The sequence below is a fragment of the Gossypium hirsutum genome, chromosome A13, assembly GCF_007990345.1.
Source record: "Gossypium hirsutum isolate 1008001.06 chromosome A13, Gossypium_hirsutum_v2.1, whole genome shotgun sequence".
Lineage (NCBI taxonomy): Eukaryota > Viridiplantae > Streptophyta > Magnoliopsida > Malvales > Malvaceae > Gossypium > Gossypium hirsutum.
In genome coordinates, this window is record NC_053436.1 from 105215900 (window position 1) to 105233932 (window position 18033).

Sequence of the window (18033 nt, forward strand, 5' to 3'; positions counted from 1 at the left end):
ATTCTTCAACATTTGAATGATAATTGCTTATAGGTTTTGGCTAGTAAGCATCTGAGTTAAAAAGACAATTCATGCTTTGAAATGGGCTACATGCCTAGTAACCTAAGATAGATGGATAATATTGAAGATTCAAAGACCATAAAAAACCAAGCATGCAATTGGAGATAAAGTGAGAAAAGTTCCCTAGTTAATTACTTTCATTGCTCACAGTAAAAGAAGGGGGAGATTCATTTGTTGAAAGGTCAAGCCCCCCACTTTGGTAGGCTTCCAAAACTTTAGAATCAGAATCCAGTCAACATCTTGATTTCTGACTGGTCTTATGCTAGATAATGCCTTGCTTGCTTTTCAAATTTGCATCTGTATTATTAAATTATTGTTGAAGAGCCATTTTGCACCTAAGTTAGGCACCCATGGTAGTGTAGATTTCTAATTGCAGCTGCTTCTTTTTCACTCAAGTAATCCTTTAATTCCAGTCAGAAGAAGCAAAGCCTTTAATTATTTTACTATTAGTACATCTGCAAACCTTATTCCTATGTATATATACATGCATACAGCTGTGATCACTGGGCCAAAAGAAGAAGAAACAGGCTAGGAAAAGTGCAGAACTACCTAACCATATGATTAATATTTAATCATTTCATTTTCAGTTTTAAGAAATGTTACCTTTCAAGGAGTAGATTTGTTTAATAATGGGTGAGAGGTTATGAATATGGGTTTGATCTTTCTGTGGATTGTGGGCTAATGACTATGGAACGTGTATAATTTGGAAATTTTGATCAATTCATCTGCATCATAATTAAGCTGCAAGATAGGGATCAGATTCCTCTTCATATATATCATCATTGGTTTATATGTAAGGTCGGATTCAACATAAATATATTTGGATAACCAACAAGAATATTACAGTATGGACTAGTATGTAATGGTACACCTTGAAAATTTAATGGACTGATCTGCAACATTGGCAGATTATAACAACTTCACTAACATACATATTTTCCAACGTGGTACGTATAAGCAAGATTGTTGCATGCGTTGTTACAATTTTGATCTTTGATTTTGTAGTTTAGAGATTTAGTATTCAACTATCAATTTATTTAAAAATCGTAAACATTAAACTTAAATTCCTTAAGAAATTTAAAAATGAATATGCTAGAACAGAAAAAAATTTAAATTATCATAACTGATGGTTCATTCCAAATATTTATTCATATATAATGTAAGATTGAATCTCAAGATTAAATTAATTTAAGGTTTAAATCGCCAAATGATATTAAAACTATATCACTTTTTTAAAGTTGGTATCTAAATTTTTTTTACAAGTGATAGTTATATTATACTATGCTATCTAAATTATTTCAATCGTTAAAAAAAAAAATCTTTTAACTAATCATTTTGTGATACGTGACACTTTTAAATTAAAAAATTTAAATTAAATTACAAAAAATAAATTTAATTAAATTAAACCTTTTCGATTTTTTACATTCTCTCCCCACAATTATTCCTTCTCTTTTAATACACTTTTTTTAACTTTTAAATAACTTCTTTTTGCAATCATCTTGCCACTTTTTTCTACTTAGCTCTTTTAAATTATTGGCTAAAATGTTTTTTTTTTAAATGATTGGCTAACTTAGATAGAATATAGTTAGGTAACTTCTTTTTGAAATCATCTTGTAATTTTTTTCTACTCAATTATGTTTTGGATTTTTTTAGTTAAAAATTATTATGTATTACAAAATAATTGGTTAAGAGATTTTTTCAGAGTACAATTATCTCTTGTGATACAAAAAAGTTTAAGTAATGTTAGATCTTTCCTTAACTTGTACACGTATCAGCAAGACAGACGGCGTTGACTTTCTCTTTAACTTCATATGAGAAAGCGCCCTACTTAACCATCCGTTCTGACCAAAGAAGTATCAACCTTCTGTACTCATGACCAACATGCTTGGAAGGCCTTCCTAACAAGCCATTCTCGCTCTTCTAAGATAAGACAAACACTTACTTTTTAGGTGTAAACACTACTTAAGTGTGAATACACCCTCAAGGCAATAAGGATTCACCTTGGCATAACAACCTCATATTGATCGAAGGCATAATAGAATGGACCTCATGGTGCACATTCTTCACATATTACGTGATGTCAACCTATAAATACCCTCCCAATGATAAAAAAATGATAAACATTTGAGACCTTAAAGTTACTCTGAGCAATTATCCTCTCTATAATTAATCAGTTTATTTTCTTATTCCTTTCTGACTCTCCGCCTCTTTAGGTGAACTAACCTTCTCAGCACCACTACTTATTCCTCCCTATTATCCTCCTTCCTGTACACTGTATCAACAGGTACATTTATCGTTTAAGCCTTAATTTAATTACAACATGCTATGAGTTTGACTTACTTTAACCAAATATGCAAGAATTACTGTAGTTTTGTTATGGTTTTAGCATTATCACTTTAATTCACACTCAACCAAATGGCTCATATATATGCAGCACTAGCAATGACAATGTCTGAAATTTATTTACTGATGCACTAGCAATGGTTTCCAAAGCAAAATTTCTATGATATCACGTCATGAATACTTTAAATAAGCTATGGCTTTTGGATTGTTTTGTTTATTTGCAAGAATACCAGTAAACATTCTTAGGATAAGTTAATACCAAGGCAATGGAATTGTTATTCTGTGGATTGTGAGCTAATGACATTGGAATTGTATAATTTAGGAATTCAGTTCATCTGCATCATAATTAAGCTGCAAGATAGGGATCAGATTCGTATTCATGTATATCATCATTGGTTCATATATAAGGTCGGATTCAACATAAACAACCAACAAGAATATTTCAGTATGGACTAGTATGAAATGGTATACCTTGGAAATTTAATGGACTGATCTGCATCATTGGTAGATTATAACAACTTCTTCACTAACATAGTAAAACGTAAAAGTGCCCCAAAATTGTTTATGTAATTTGATTTTGAACTTAGATCTCTTAGTCTAGAAATGAATTCCCTATTTAATCGATTCAAGCTCTAATTTAAGCCTAATTTACTCAAAATTTGTTGTAATCTTATTCTTGGACACTTAATATGAATTTACTCAAAAACCGTAAACACTAAAACCAAAATCTGTAAGAAATTTTATAATGACTATGCTAAAACAATCAAAATCAAATTGTTAGAACAGATATATAAAGTAACTCTAATTATGTCCAGGACCAAATTAATTTAATGTTTAAATCATTAAATGGTATCTAAACTATACTTCGTTATCTAAATTACTCTAACAGTTAAAAAAATCTCTTAATCAATTATTTTGTGACAGGTGACACTTTTAAGTTAAAAGAATAGAATTAAATTAAATTAAATTAAATTATAAAAACTCATTAAATTAAAACTTTTCAATTTTTTACCTTCTCTCTAGCCACGATTCTTTCTTCTCTTTTAATACACTTTTATTCATCGTTAGATAATTTTTTTTGCAATCATCTTACCATTTTTTTACTCAGCTTTTTTTTTAAGTATTTGAGTTTCATGTTTTAAAGGGTTTCTATTTCATAATGCAAGTTAACCCAACTTTAATTATTTTATGCAAAGTATATAAAAGAAAACGAAGAAAGTTATTATGAAGGAATCGGGGTGAAAAAGAAATCAAAATTGAGGTTTTAAAAGGGGAAAGAAGCTCATCAGAATCTAGGTTTTGTCACCAAAAGCTGGGTTTGGACGAGTTTTTCAACGAGTTCTTGAATTTTTTGTAACCGAAGTTTTTGGGTGAAACAAAAAAGATGAATATATTTATAATTTTTTTTAAAAAACTTATAGAAATAATATTCAATTTTTTTTGGATTTTTTAGTTAAAAGTTGTCATGTGCCGCAAAATGATTAGTAAGAAAAATTTTTAACGATTGGAGTAATTTGGGCAACAAAACATAGCACTTTGATTAACTTTAGTAAAACTTTTAATAAAAAAATTTAAGTATTAACTTAAAAGAAAAATTACAATTTAAGTTTATTTTATAGTTTAAGTTTATGCAATAAGTTTACCTTACTTTAATCAAAATGCGCAAGAATTATATCAAGTAGGTGATGCAGTTTTATTATGCTATTAGCATGATCACTTAAATTCGCACTCAACTAAATAGCTATACGTAGCTGTAGCAATAAGAAGGTTTGAATTTTTTTTTATGCTAATTTTCTTTAATATCATGTCTATGATAGAGAATTAAGAGCACGTTTGGTTCGCTGTATTGGATTAGAGGTGTATTGGATTAGAGGTGTAATGGAATAGAGGTGTAATGGAAAAGCTGTGTAATAGCAAATCAACTGTTTGGTTGAATGTAATGGAATAGAGGCGTAATAGTAATCCTGTGTTTGGTTGAGTGTAATAGAGGTGTAATAGCATAATGAAAAAAACTAAAATGACTAGAATACCCTTAGCAGAAATTTGTTTTGGTAAATGATTATTGTTATTGTTATTTAAATTTTAATAAGATTATTATTATCAATAATAAATAATTTAATCATATTTAAACATAATTATTATTAAATATATTTTAATTAAAATATATAATTTAATAAAATTCTTAATAATTAGCATAAATTTGTTTTGGTAAATTATTATTGTTATTGTTATTTAAATTTTAATAAGATTAATATCAATAATAAATAATTTAATCATATTTAAACATAATTATTATTAAATATATTATAATTAAAATATATAATTTAATATGAATTTACTCAAATCATAATATATGATACTGTAAAATATAAATTAACATAATTATTATTAAATATATTATAATTAAAATATATAATTTAATAAAATTCTTAATAAATAAAATTCTTCTATGAATTTACTCAAATCATAATATATGATACTATAAAAGAAAATTTCAAATAATTAATATTAAATATGATTTAATTAAATATATGATTTAATAAAATTTAAAATTATTATAACTAATATGATTATAGTTTATGAATTTGTATAATTTAAAATAATAATTATTACATATAATTTAATAATAATATATAATTTCATAAAATTCTTGATAATAAAAATTTTCTTATATGAATTTATACAATTTAAAATAATTAATATTAAATATAATTATATAGTGATATATAATTTCATAAAATTCTTAATAATAAAATGTTCTTATATGAATTTACTAAAATCAATATATAACTTGAGAATTATATTATGCATAAACATAATTAACTTATATTAAGAAAAGGTTAGATGAAACCTAAATTGTACATTAAAATCCATATGTTATATAGTTTACAACATCAAAAAGTTTGAACATTGATATTTAATGGTAAGAAAGAAATCTCCTAACCCATTCCAATCGGGCAACTGAAGGTAAACTAAAGAAAACGATCATTTGAGTTGGATGGTCGGGAATTTTACTCAATGCATCATATCGCTGATCGTCGGTTAAACCTTCAATTGACCATAAGGCTGAATATAAATTTGAAGCTCTCTCTTCCATATGTTGTTCTGACTTCTGCTGAACTACCACCTCGGAGGCAAAACTCCTACTGATTTGATCGCCAACGGCCTGGATTTTCTCCCCGAACAAAGTGGCAGCCTCATTAAATGAAGAAAACACATTATCACGAGCATCAGATTTCTTCTTTCTCTTGTTTGAAGATGAGGAACCCCCTTGGTCTCGATCTCCTCGCGGATCCGTACCAGAAACATCCATGTCATCTAAAGAGACGTCAGCTTCGCAGTCATAGAATGTGTTTCTCTCTTCATTCATATCTGTAGTACGTTTATCATCAGCATGTATTTCTTCAAGAACATCAGCAGCTATTTGAGCATCTCTCCCAGTTGCTCGATCTCTTGCGTATATGGTAGTAAGCTGGTCATAGTAAGGGAAAGTACGAAATCTGAATTGGGCGGCTTCTTTGTGACTCTAAAAAATGAGGAAATCATATTAGTCGTAAGTTTGGTAAAAATAATATAATAAAGACTTGAAATAATCTTACCTTTAAATAGGACTCCCAAACCGCATCTTCAGTAACAACGAGCTGCCTATGCTCGTCCCAACCAAAACCGCTATTGTTTTGGCCATTAAGCATGTCGTAGACGATTGACCACTCCCTTTTAAGTAACCTAATCCTTGATTCAATATTAGGTTTCGCCTTCAACATTGCATTTGGTAAAACCGTTTGTAGCATTCTTTCCAACTCGTTCAAATAACCGGCTTTGAACCCGGTATCAGCATTAAATGTTCCAACATTGTGCAGGTCCACCATGCTGGAAACTAATGCTGCATCTTCCTCGGGAACCCATTTTCTTTTGCTTCCTCGAGAAGCTTGAGCATTTGATTCTGGAACACCTGACATAATGATCTTAAGAACAAAAAAAATAAATTATATTAATTACTATTTTAATATCATGATTCAAAAGGTCAACACTTTATAAAATCTAAGTAATTAAGTTGAATATCATGAATCAAAAGTTCCATAGCACAAAAAATTTAAAATTATAACACATGCTGAATTAGAAGAAATTATATTATAATTTCTGTAGTTTAGTACAATACAAAAATCAATACAAAAGTTTCACAAAAGTTTCACAAACTAATTTCTAGATGCTTGCCATTCATCAAACATTTGGTTGGCTAGTTCCATCCTCCAAGTAGCCCAAGCATCCGATGGATGAATATTTGTGATATTCGGTTCATCGTCATCCACCACATTAATTGTAGGTAATCCTTCTCCCACCTCCGCTTCAATGGGATCACTACTCATATGGGTTCGAATAAAATTATGGAGCAAACAACATGCAATAATAATTCTATTGTGCACCCTTACAGGATAGAACGATGGACTCCTAAGTATTCCCCATCTAAGTTTTAATAAGCCAAAGCATCTTTCAATGACATTACGTGCTGAGGCATGTTTCATATTAAAAAACTCTTGCGGAGAACTTGGCTGATAACCCTGACGCCACTCGTTCAAATGATATCGTTGTCCTCTAAATGGTGCAAGAAATCCCTCACAATTTGTGTATCCAGCATCAACTAGATAATAACAACCTATAAAATAAGTTTCATATTAAAAAATGATTAATTCAGCACACAAAGTGTGATCTTAATGAATAAATCAAAGTCCTCTAACTATACACTTTACCATGAGGAACTTTTAATCCATGTCTTCTACTAATGGCATCTCGAAGAACCCGTCCATCAGCAACTGAACCTTCCCAACCAGGAAGAACATAAACAAATTGCATCTCAGGTGTACAAACACCTAGCATATTTGTTGCTATGTCATCTTTTCGCGTCCGATATCTAGGTTTATCAACTGTTGGAACCCTAATCTTGATGTGGGTTCCATCAAGAGCACCTAAGCAATTCTATATCACATGATATAAAACCTTGAGTTAGAATACTAATTTAAATCTAAATCAAGTAAATGTTGTTGAAGCTATATATAAAACTTAGTCCTATACCTTAAACCATTTCCACCTTGTGTCAAAAGAATCGGCTGTAATTGGCTCCGGGTTTTTAAATAACACATCTTGCAAGCGTATGACAGCATTTAAAACACTATGAAATGCTCTGCTAATAGTTTCCCCGGACCTTCTAAAGTGATGCTTGATAACTCGATTTTTCAGGTGATGGGAGATGATATGTAAAAACATTACTACTTGCTCGTCAACAAGCATGAACCTTGTCGACTTCAATCCCCCTATCGATTCTAACATCTCACATAATTTAAAAAAGGCAGCTCTATTCATCCTAACTTGTTCAATACAGGTCTCGTCACTAGCATATACAAGCCTATTCACATAATTCCGTTTTGCATAAAAATCTACGGCATAGGACCTAATCCTTGGTCTATGTAGGCTAAGGCTGGCACCCATTCTAAATAAGAACCAAATCGCGATTCTACAGATTTCCAACCATATTGTCACAGCAATACTAATTCTTTTACGCCTCACACTTTGTGCAATTAAAGGCAGACGAGCCATTACTGCAACATTTTAAAATTAGAACACACTATCAAAGAATTGAAGTTGCAATTACACATTATCAAATAAAAATAAACAGCACAAATTTAGAACACACGAAGCAAAAAATTATCTACTAAATGATATCGTTGCAACTTTAATTTCATTTCTTTATCAATCACCCAAATAATAATGAAAGAGTATATTTAATTACTGATGATTAGTTTAATTAAGGTTTTCTTATTTCAAAATAAGTAAAATGAAGAATGAGAATTTGGTTTAATAATGAAATTGAAGTTTTATAACTTTTATAACATTTTAAATGGTAATTTCATTTTGTAAAAATATATATAACTTTGAAGAGGACTTATTTTTTACAAGAATTGTTACTTATCTGTCTAGTATCAAGTTTAAAATACATGTTTAGCATTTTTTCATCAAAAAATTATTATTATTAAAATTTCAGAATTCTATAGAATTTATTAATTTAACAGCCAAATTTGACTTTTTAAGTAAAATTTGTATAATTTTATTTATCATATTATATATACGTTAATTTTAAAAACTTCCTTACACTTTCACAATTATAATTTATGTATTATAGGGAAATCATATTATGAATGAGGAATATTTTATGTATAATGTAATTGACTTAAAATCTAAGATAGAATTAGACAATAATAAATTTCAGTCCATTTATCCATTTTTATAATTAAGATAACATTATTTCCATTATAGGGGAAAAATAATGTTTGAATCAATTAACATTTGTTTTAAATAACATGTATTGCGTGCATAAAAGGTTAATTATAATCCATGAGCATTTAATTTCTTCAAAAACTTATATTAAATTTTAATATATTATGTATAATTGAGGTAAAATTAATTGAGGTAAAATTTGAAGGTTGGTATTTGTTAGATTATAACTAAACTCATTATAATTTGGACATTTAAATATATTGATTAGTTAATTAAAATCACCCAAATTAATTGACCTAAAATGATATCGTATAAATATATTGATTAGTTACTTAAAGCATGTTCAAAGTTTGATCATTGAAATTTTTTTTTATTGATGATTAGTTTAGTTAAGGTTTTCTAATTTCAAAATAAATAAAATGAAGAATGAAGATTTAGTTTAATAATGAAATTGAAGTTTTAAAACTAGATAATAACATTTTAAATGGTAATATAATTTCATAAAAAATATATAACTTTTATCTCATTTACATGTACAAATTTATCTCATAAAAGATTTGTAGGCATAATGCTCTTTAAAAAAAATGTTACCTAATAGTAAAAACATATAACTTGGCTGATAAATTCAAAAAGAACAATGGTCATGCAACAATAACCATAACCATACAAACAAAAGCTTTAATGAGCATTACAAACATACAAACAAAACCATATTCATTTGGGAAACAACAGAACCTGCTACATCAATATTAACCTGTAATGCTCAAATCTGGGACGACTGCGATGTGGAAGTGTTGGAAAAATGTTACCTGTAATGAGAAAAGTGCTCGGATCAACCTTTTTTTTTTGGGGGAAAATATTTATGCTATAGCTAAATATAGTATATCAAAGCACAGAACAACCATACACCAATCATCATCCATGAGCCATATTTTAAATATGATATCAATCAAAACAGTATCTAGATAGTTTATTAAATCCCCTTGCCTACCAATCATCAATACTTACAATTATGCAACAATCACCTTTTAAGTACTTAAATGGACCGTTAACTTTCTAGAGTAGTCTTACCTTCTGCTCTATTCCAGGAACTTTGAGAACTTTCTTATTAACCTCTCTCTTACTGTAAAAACATAAGAAAAATAAAACATTTAGCCACTGGTTATAGGCTTATAGCAGATACTGATAAGCAGGAACACAAAAAGAGGGAACTATGAAACTATTAAGTCCAATTGCATAGCTTTCAAAGGATTCACTGGATTTTCTTTGTTCTGTATGATACCAGGCGACAAACCATTAAACCCAATTCCAAGTTCAATAACCTACACTGAACTGCCTCCTCATTTCCCTCATTATTTGTAATTAGTTCTCACCTCCCTTTTCTTCCTAATAAAAGGCCGAACCAGCAAGTGTCCTCTTTTCATTACAATATGAGAAGACTAGATAATAATTTTTCTTTTGTTTTTCAAGAATGCTGGAAGCAGTCATGGCACAACCATAAAACCAACCATATTAAGTAAATTCAGTGCCTAACATCCTACATGTAGTAAGTTGCACTCAGTTAATACATAACAAACCACTGGCCTCTAATTCCCCCACATTCATCCCCATTAGCAAACAACACAATGCAGGCATATGTATCATCAACCGAGCAAAAAGATTCAAACTAACTTCAAAAGTGATTTGATGCTCATAATTTATCCATCAAACCTAATTTCAAAAGGAGACAACAACAATTGATAAGCTAATTTAGCCAATGATTTGGCTGAAGAATGTAGGAGAAACATCATTTGCTTTAGATATGCAATCATCAAACATGACCAAAAATTTCTAGTTCATAGCATGAGCAATAGCATGCAATTATCTAGATTCTAGAGGTTCATAGTTAAGACAAAGCTTAGGATCGAACAAAGTAATCATCATTTGATGTTCCTTGGCCAGTATCCAAGAGATAATTAAAAGAGAAAGAAGCAACATTGTTAAACATTAAAAAAGGGAATGGCTGTTAGGATAGGAGCAAGTGTCCTCTTTTCATTACAATAATTCTTCCTAATAAAGAACCAAGCCCCCATACTGTACAGAAAAAATAAAGCAAAATCTGCAAACAGTTTCCTGTTTATTCTTTCTCCAACTCACAACAAAGAATAACAAAAAATGGAAAGGGAGTGTCTTTTGTAAGCTTTCTTAATTTAAATGAAGTCCGCAAGGCAAAATTTCACTGTATATATGTATATAATATTTATAATGAGCAGAATTTCACTGTATATTTAAAAAGTCATCTAATACTTGATGGCATCTACAAGATGTAAATTTGCAGAATTTATTAGTATGATACAAGTGTTACCTTTTTATCATGATCCAATGCCAAGGCCTCATTATCATAACTTTTTGATCAGTGAACACACAAAAACTTCATTTCAATCAAAATCACTTCAATGTATTACTATTATTTTGGATTATGCAAATACTCAGAAATACATGTCATTTCATATTATACCAAAGTTTTGAGTACCTGAGAATCTTCCCAGGTTGTTCATATATCAGACTATGACCCCTTTTTTTTATAAAAAAATAAATAATTTCAGATATATAATTGACAAAGCAGAGAAAGTCTAACATGAGGGACAAGAACCTGTTAGATTAGCCAAGGTGACTGCCTGGCACCCTCACAAAGAGCTTCTGGTTCTTTTCCATGGTTGATACAGAGATTTTGAACCTCTTTGAAAGATGCAGGCAAGTCATCATTGGCTACCAAACACGACTCTTTTCATCATGTAAGACCTCTCTCCTTCTCAGTTTTTATGCACACCAATGGTGAACACAATTCTTGGTATTTATATATTTTTAAAAGCAAACTCTAGTTGACATTGTTAATGGCTATGTCACTGTCCATATAAATGGAATATATTCTGGTAGTCTTGAATGGAGAATTCTTGCACAAGGAAAATGTTCTTTTGATGAATTTTATTAATAAAAATAGGATCAAACATCTATGATATCAAATGAAAAGCCACATCTTTTGATGAAATCATTGACTCTTTTTTTTTTCTTTTAATTGGTGACAGAAAATAGGGGTTGATAGTGGACAAGTTGAGCAATCATCAATTAGCTTTACAAAATGAAAATCCCAGACCAATATCTCTGCCTTTCCATTTTTGGTCTACCCTTTTAATTGAATCCCTATTGGAATATATTCTTCTTTCCTTTTAAGTAAAGTTGAAAATTATGCAGAGGCAACAATGGAAGTAAAAGAGAAAATTGCAGATTACAAATGTTCAGTTGCCATCTTTTTTCTTTCTTTGGTCTAATATTCGTTTTATGCTTCGTTCTTTTTCTAATATAACCTCGTTCGATAACTAAAACTACTGAAGAATAAAAGATTCATAACCATGAAATCAGCATTAAACTACTGAAGAGTAAAAAGCCACAAGCGCAATTATACAATAATTCCAATGAAAGCAGCTTTAAAAGCAGTGCATCCATATACACAATAATCTCGATGAAATAAGCAACAATGAATAAAATAAAATAGCAATTTCAGCAGAAATTAACTTGTAGGAACTAAAACAGGTAACACTTAAGGTGACGATTAAGCTTAAAAAAGTAAAGAGAAAAGCATGCAGAGGGGTTATCTACAATTGGGAAAAACATTGAGATACATGTACTACAATTGGCAGATTATTTTAGGTCAGAATTAAAACTCACCTGATATTGGATGCTACGTGATGACCCGAAAAACGCTTCACTCTTTTTTCAATGGATTAAGCTATCAGGAATTTCCAATTTTGTGAATATATTGAAGAGAAAAAGAGAGAGTTTTGGTGTGCGGCGCAGATAGGGTTGGGAGGAAATGGGGAAGGGAAATTAGACGCCGAGACGAGAAGAAACGATGACGACAGAATAATCAACGAAAGCAGTGGGAAATGGGAGGAGAAAATGATTAGGACGGAAGAGGAGAGGGTCGGGTAGGGAGGGAGGGTAAAGCAGAGAGATGGGGAGGGAGGCCGGAAGTAATAGCTAATACAGCGATTTGGGAAGGGATTGGAAAACACGAGAATTTGGGGATTAGGGGCGTAACCGATTACGCGCGTAATACCTATTACAGCGAACCAAACGCCGGAATAGGGGCGTAATGTAATACGCACGTAATCGAGGCGTAATGGATTGGGTAATACGGCGAACCAAACACAGTGTAATACTTTAAATATGTTAAGTTAATTTTTAAGCAGTGCGCATTGGTGTTTAGCGCTATTCAACTCAGAAATTTATTGTGTTTGAGTTGATAAATTTTGACAACAAATATTCTTAGATTTTGATTATTGCTGATATTTTGGACGGTTACAAATTAATCTTTGACATCTAAACTGTTTATAGTAATATATCATTAAGATTAGTTTGGATTGGATCAAGGTAATCGACTTCCTTAATTTAACAAAATTAAATTAAATCAAGTAAAACTTGTAAATTTATATTGGAGTTTCAAGATGTATCCTGTGCTTGATTTGCAAAATGATGTAGGCATTTGTTGCCCTTTCTAAGAATATGCCTCACTTCAATTACCCAACCTTCTCTACTCATGACCAAAGAGTATCACGGCAAGGTGCCTGAAGGGTGAGAGTCATCATATGGATTCTTTAAAAATTTAACAGTCATCAAAGAATCCATCTTAACTGTTAGTTGACGAATACCCAACCTCTTAGCGCGCCGCAAACCCTCTTTGACGCCCCAAAGTTCCCTACTGTCTGTTCTCCCTATCTTTAACATAAACCATGAATCCACTCTCCCTTCTCGGCACGTTCAGGCCACCTGCTGAAGCCATTCTCAAATTTGTTTGAATGGCCGGCCCATCTGTCTTTAGAATGTAAGTTTAGGAATGGTAACCGGTCATTTATATATATATAATTTTTGGATTTTCAAAATTCGCTAACTATTCAAATTCAAATCTAAATTAAATATCATTATCTATCGGATATTTAAATTCGCAACAATTCAAATTTAAATCTATAAAATAATATAAAATAAAAGTAAATTAATTAAAGTAGTTAAATAACAATCCAAACAAATTAAACCTAATAATTTTGTAACAATTTAAACATACCTAATAACTTAAATATAAGAATATCGAACAAATTAAAAATTTTATAACAATCTACAAAAAAAAAATTTGAATTTAACATTTTCAATTATATGTAAGATATTTGAATATGTAAAAATCTGAATCTGAATCCGAAAAATAATAGAAAATGAAACAAAAATTAATTTTAAATATAATTTATTCATAATTAACAATAAATAAATGTAAATTAACAAAATTAATTAAATAACAACCCAAACGAATGAAATGTAACAATTTCACACCAACTTAAATATGCCTAACAACTTAAATATTAGAATTCCAAACATATCCAAAGTTCCATAACAATATGAAGTAACTTAATTCTCTAATAACTTAAATGTTAATTGTATACATAATTTACCTTAAAGTTAGTTACGCATTTAGAGTTTAAGCTTACTTATCGTTAATATAAAAATATATATTATAATAATATAGTTGTATATAAGGATACATATCATTAGTAATCTGCCTTAAAGGTTGCATATCATTAATAAAAAAAAGTACATTATAATATTATAATTGTGTAATAATTATCATACATTCGTAATTTACTTATATGTAACAATTGATATATTATATGAAGTTAAATGTGTATGTATATTATTTTTTTAATATGATATGTACTAACTATAATTATTTCTCACACTATAAGGTAAATTCATATTAATTATAATATTTATTTTAATTATATAAATATTTTTTTATTTAAAGTAATTAAACTAATTGAATTGATTAAATAATAAAGGGGATAAACACAAATATAAGGATTTTTATGATTCCATCTCAATGTTTGGTTAGATTTACTAATGCAAAAGAATAAAATTCAAGATAAATTAAATTTCATTTTAGAGAATAATATGCTAAAAAAAAGAGATTTATTTTCTAATATTTTTATATTTAATTTTATTATTAATTATTAAATTTAATTTTTTAAAATATAATTTAATTTTTATATGACATTTATTAATTTGTGTAAAGTACCAATATTTAAGGTAAATATTGATAGCTATAACATGACTTTTGTGTTCAAACCATGTTGGAAGCATTGATTTTCTAACTAGTAGTTTCGGATATTCGCAAATATTTGAATCCAAATCTGCAAGTGTAAGAATGTGAATTTTGATAATAGATATATGAGAGAGTCTATTTGTATCCACTCCAGCTCTGAAACAAATAGTAATTTATATCCACTCCAACTCCGAAACAAATAATAATTTAAACATCCGAAATATCCAAATATTATTTGAATCCACAAAATTCAAGTCAAATATCCAATTCACAATCCAAATTGTCATCCCTAAGTTCCAATATTTTACTTAGACCAATTACCCAACCTTGGCCCTTCGGCTATTTGGTTGACAACACTATACAAGGCCTTACAAATAACAAGTGCAAAATTTTTAACCTGAACAACCACATGTACTGCTAACATATTGGAGTCACGTAAAACCTTATTATTTCTACAGTTTCATAGACCCCATAATAAAGAAATAAATAGAATAGAACTATTTATGAGAATAAATCACGTGGCACGATCAATTGTTTACTTTTTCAAATAACATATACAATGAGAAAATTAATCACTACTATTAACAATGAATACCTTATTATCAAAAAAAAAAACCCTCATAGCAATTTGGAGTTCAACATGCTGTTAGACTTACCATGAAAACTATGAATTCTCTAACAATATGTTCAATCCACTCAAGTAGATTACTGTAGCGACGTAAAAATTTTAGTTTCGCTTGGTCGCTAATTGTGGTAATTTATTAAATATTTGAAAACCAACTTTCAATTTTATTAACAAAGGGAGTCGCCACCGGTCCTTTTTATAGGTGTGATCGGACACCTAATTAAATTATTTTTAAAACAAAAAGAAGGCCAAATTTAGGTCTACGTGAAAGTCCAGAGAAAAATTGGAGTTCGGGAGTCGGTTACGCGCGAGAAAGGTATTAGCACCCTCGCGACGCCCAAAATTGGTATTTTATAAACATGTGTTGTCTTGATTTTCAAAAATACGAGTTCAATATAAGATTTAATCGTGATCCGATTGAAAAGACGAGAACTTTCGATTTTTTTGATTTTCGAGAAGGACATACCGTTTTAACACGAGTCCATTGATATTCACCCAACATAGCGATGAAATCGACGATTTAATGTTAAATCGGTATGTTGCCTTATTTATTAGAATAAATAAAATAAAAAAACGTGAATAAAATATTTTTAAAATAGTGAATAGCGACATGATACGAAATGGGCGAGCAACAGAAAAATAAAGGTTAGAAGTACATCAAGGTATATAAATAACACGACAATTAAGAATCATGACAATGCATGCGATATATTAAACATAATAATAGTATCAAACACGAAATAAAAACTATGAATGTATATTCATAACAATAATATTAAGAACTCGTACGTAAAATAATATATATATACACGAATAAAATAGTGTTAGAAGTATATACTATAATAAAAATATAACTTGCAATGTTAAAATATATACATAATATATACATGAATAAAATGGACATTGAAAAATGTATATACGTGGCATACGTGAGAAATATAAACATAATAATATTAAGATAAGTGATAATAGTGAAAATCAAAGGTATAGTAATAAATATAATGATATACGAAAATAATGCTATATGTAAAATGTGTATACAAGAATAAAATATATGTGCAAATATTAATGATAAATGTAGTAGGAATAAAACAAATGCAATAATAATATATATACAATATGATAAAAATAAACATATACATATAATAGAATTTAAAATATATATATACATGGGGTAATATGGAAATATGTACATAGAGTAATATATACAAAATATAACTAATAATATTGAAAACACATGTTCATAATATATAAAACATACATATAATATAATATTAAAACATTTACATAATATGTACACACATAATTACGATGTTAAAGGTGCATTAACGTTAGTAATAATACTAATATTACATGAAGATATACTTATATAAATATATATTAAAGATATATACATATATAATAAAATACATGAATAATACGAATACGTAATATGTATAATAAAAATAATAATATACATAATATATACAAAATACACATAATACATACGTATATAACAAAACATATACTATATTAACAATGATAATAGTGATGGTATTAAAATACAAAAAAGAACAATATAACATAACAAAAATACTATACATATAAATCTATGTACGTAAAAATATACTATTATAATAATAAATATAATAATATTATTAAAATACCACAAACAAATATAATAAAGACATTGAAATAAAATAATAAAAATAAGCCGATACGTAAAAATATATACATATACATATATACTAAAACATGTATATATAATAATAATGTAAAAATAACAAGAATATTTAATAAAGAAATGAAAATAAACGAAGAAAGGATTAAAATTAAACTAAAAACAAAGTTGTGGGGCCGATTTAAAAAGAAAATAAAGAGAAAGGGCCTATTTGAACACGCGAGAAAACAGTGGGGACCAAAAATGCAATATTCCCTGTTGTCCAAAACGCAGCGTAGCACGGAGGGACGAAATTGAAAACCATGAAGAATTTTGGGAACAAATTAAAATATAAAAACTTAATTGTAAATGCAAGAAAAAGCGGAGGGGCCGATTGCGCAAATAGCCCCTCCCTTAAAAAAACACGCGGATCCTAGTCGGAGCGGGTCGGGTCGACCCGACCCAGGACAAAACGACGTCGTTTTATGCCCTGAGTTTTAAGGCCAAAACGGTGCCGTTTTTAGAGGCTATAAATAGCCTAAAAATCAGAAAAAAATCATTTAGGAGCTGGGAAAGGAAAAAAAAAAGAGAGAGGGGAGAGGGCTGAGCGATTTTCGGTGGGGAGAGGGGGCACCGGCCCGTCACCGGACCTTCGCCGGCGCCGGCGCGGTGGCCGAAATTAGAAAAGGTATATTTTTTTCTCTCTTCTTTCGTATTTATTTTTTTATATTCGTATATATAAACAGTAAAAGAAATAGATGGATCTTTCTATGTGTAAATAGTTGCGAAAAGTAAAAAATAAAGTGAAAATTGATCGAATATGACACCTTATTCCGAATCTAACTCCACTGTTTTAGTATTTCTTGCTATGGCTGAATGCTTCTATTGGTTGTTTGAGTCTCTTTTACTCTATTTTTTTACCCAAATCTATTCTCCCCCCCATTACAGTTTTTTGATTCGGGTTTTTATAAC

At 29.3% G+C, this 18033-nt stretch overlaps 1 long non-coding RNA gene across 1 annotated transcript; it reads right to left on the bottom strand.

The window, feature by feature from the left end:
* Positions 1 to 5702: 5702 nt before the first annotated feature.
* LOC107893913 (uncharacterized) lies at positions 5703 to 12560 on the bottom strand. Its single transcript, XR_005907854.1, has 4 exons — positions 12379 to 12560; positions 9745 to 9796; positions 9428 to 9482; positions 5703 to 5929 (listed from the first exon to the last, which is right to left on the bottom strand). It is a non-coding gene; the product is annotated as an uncharacterized lncRNA (long non-coding RNA).
* Positions 12561 to 18033: the final 5473 nt, after the last annotated feature.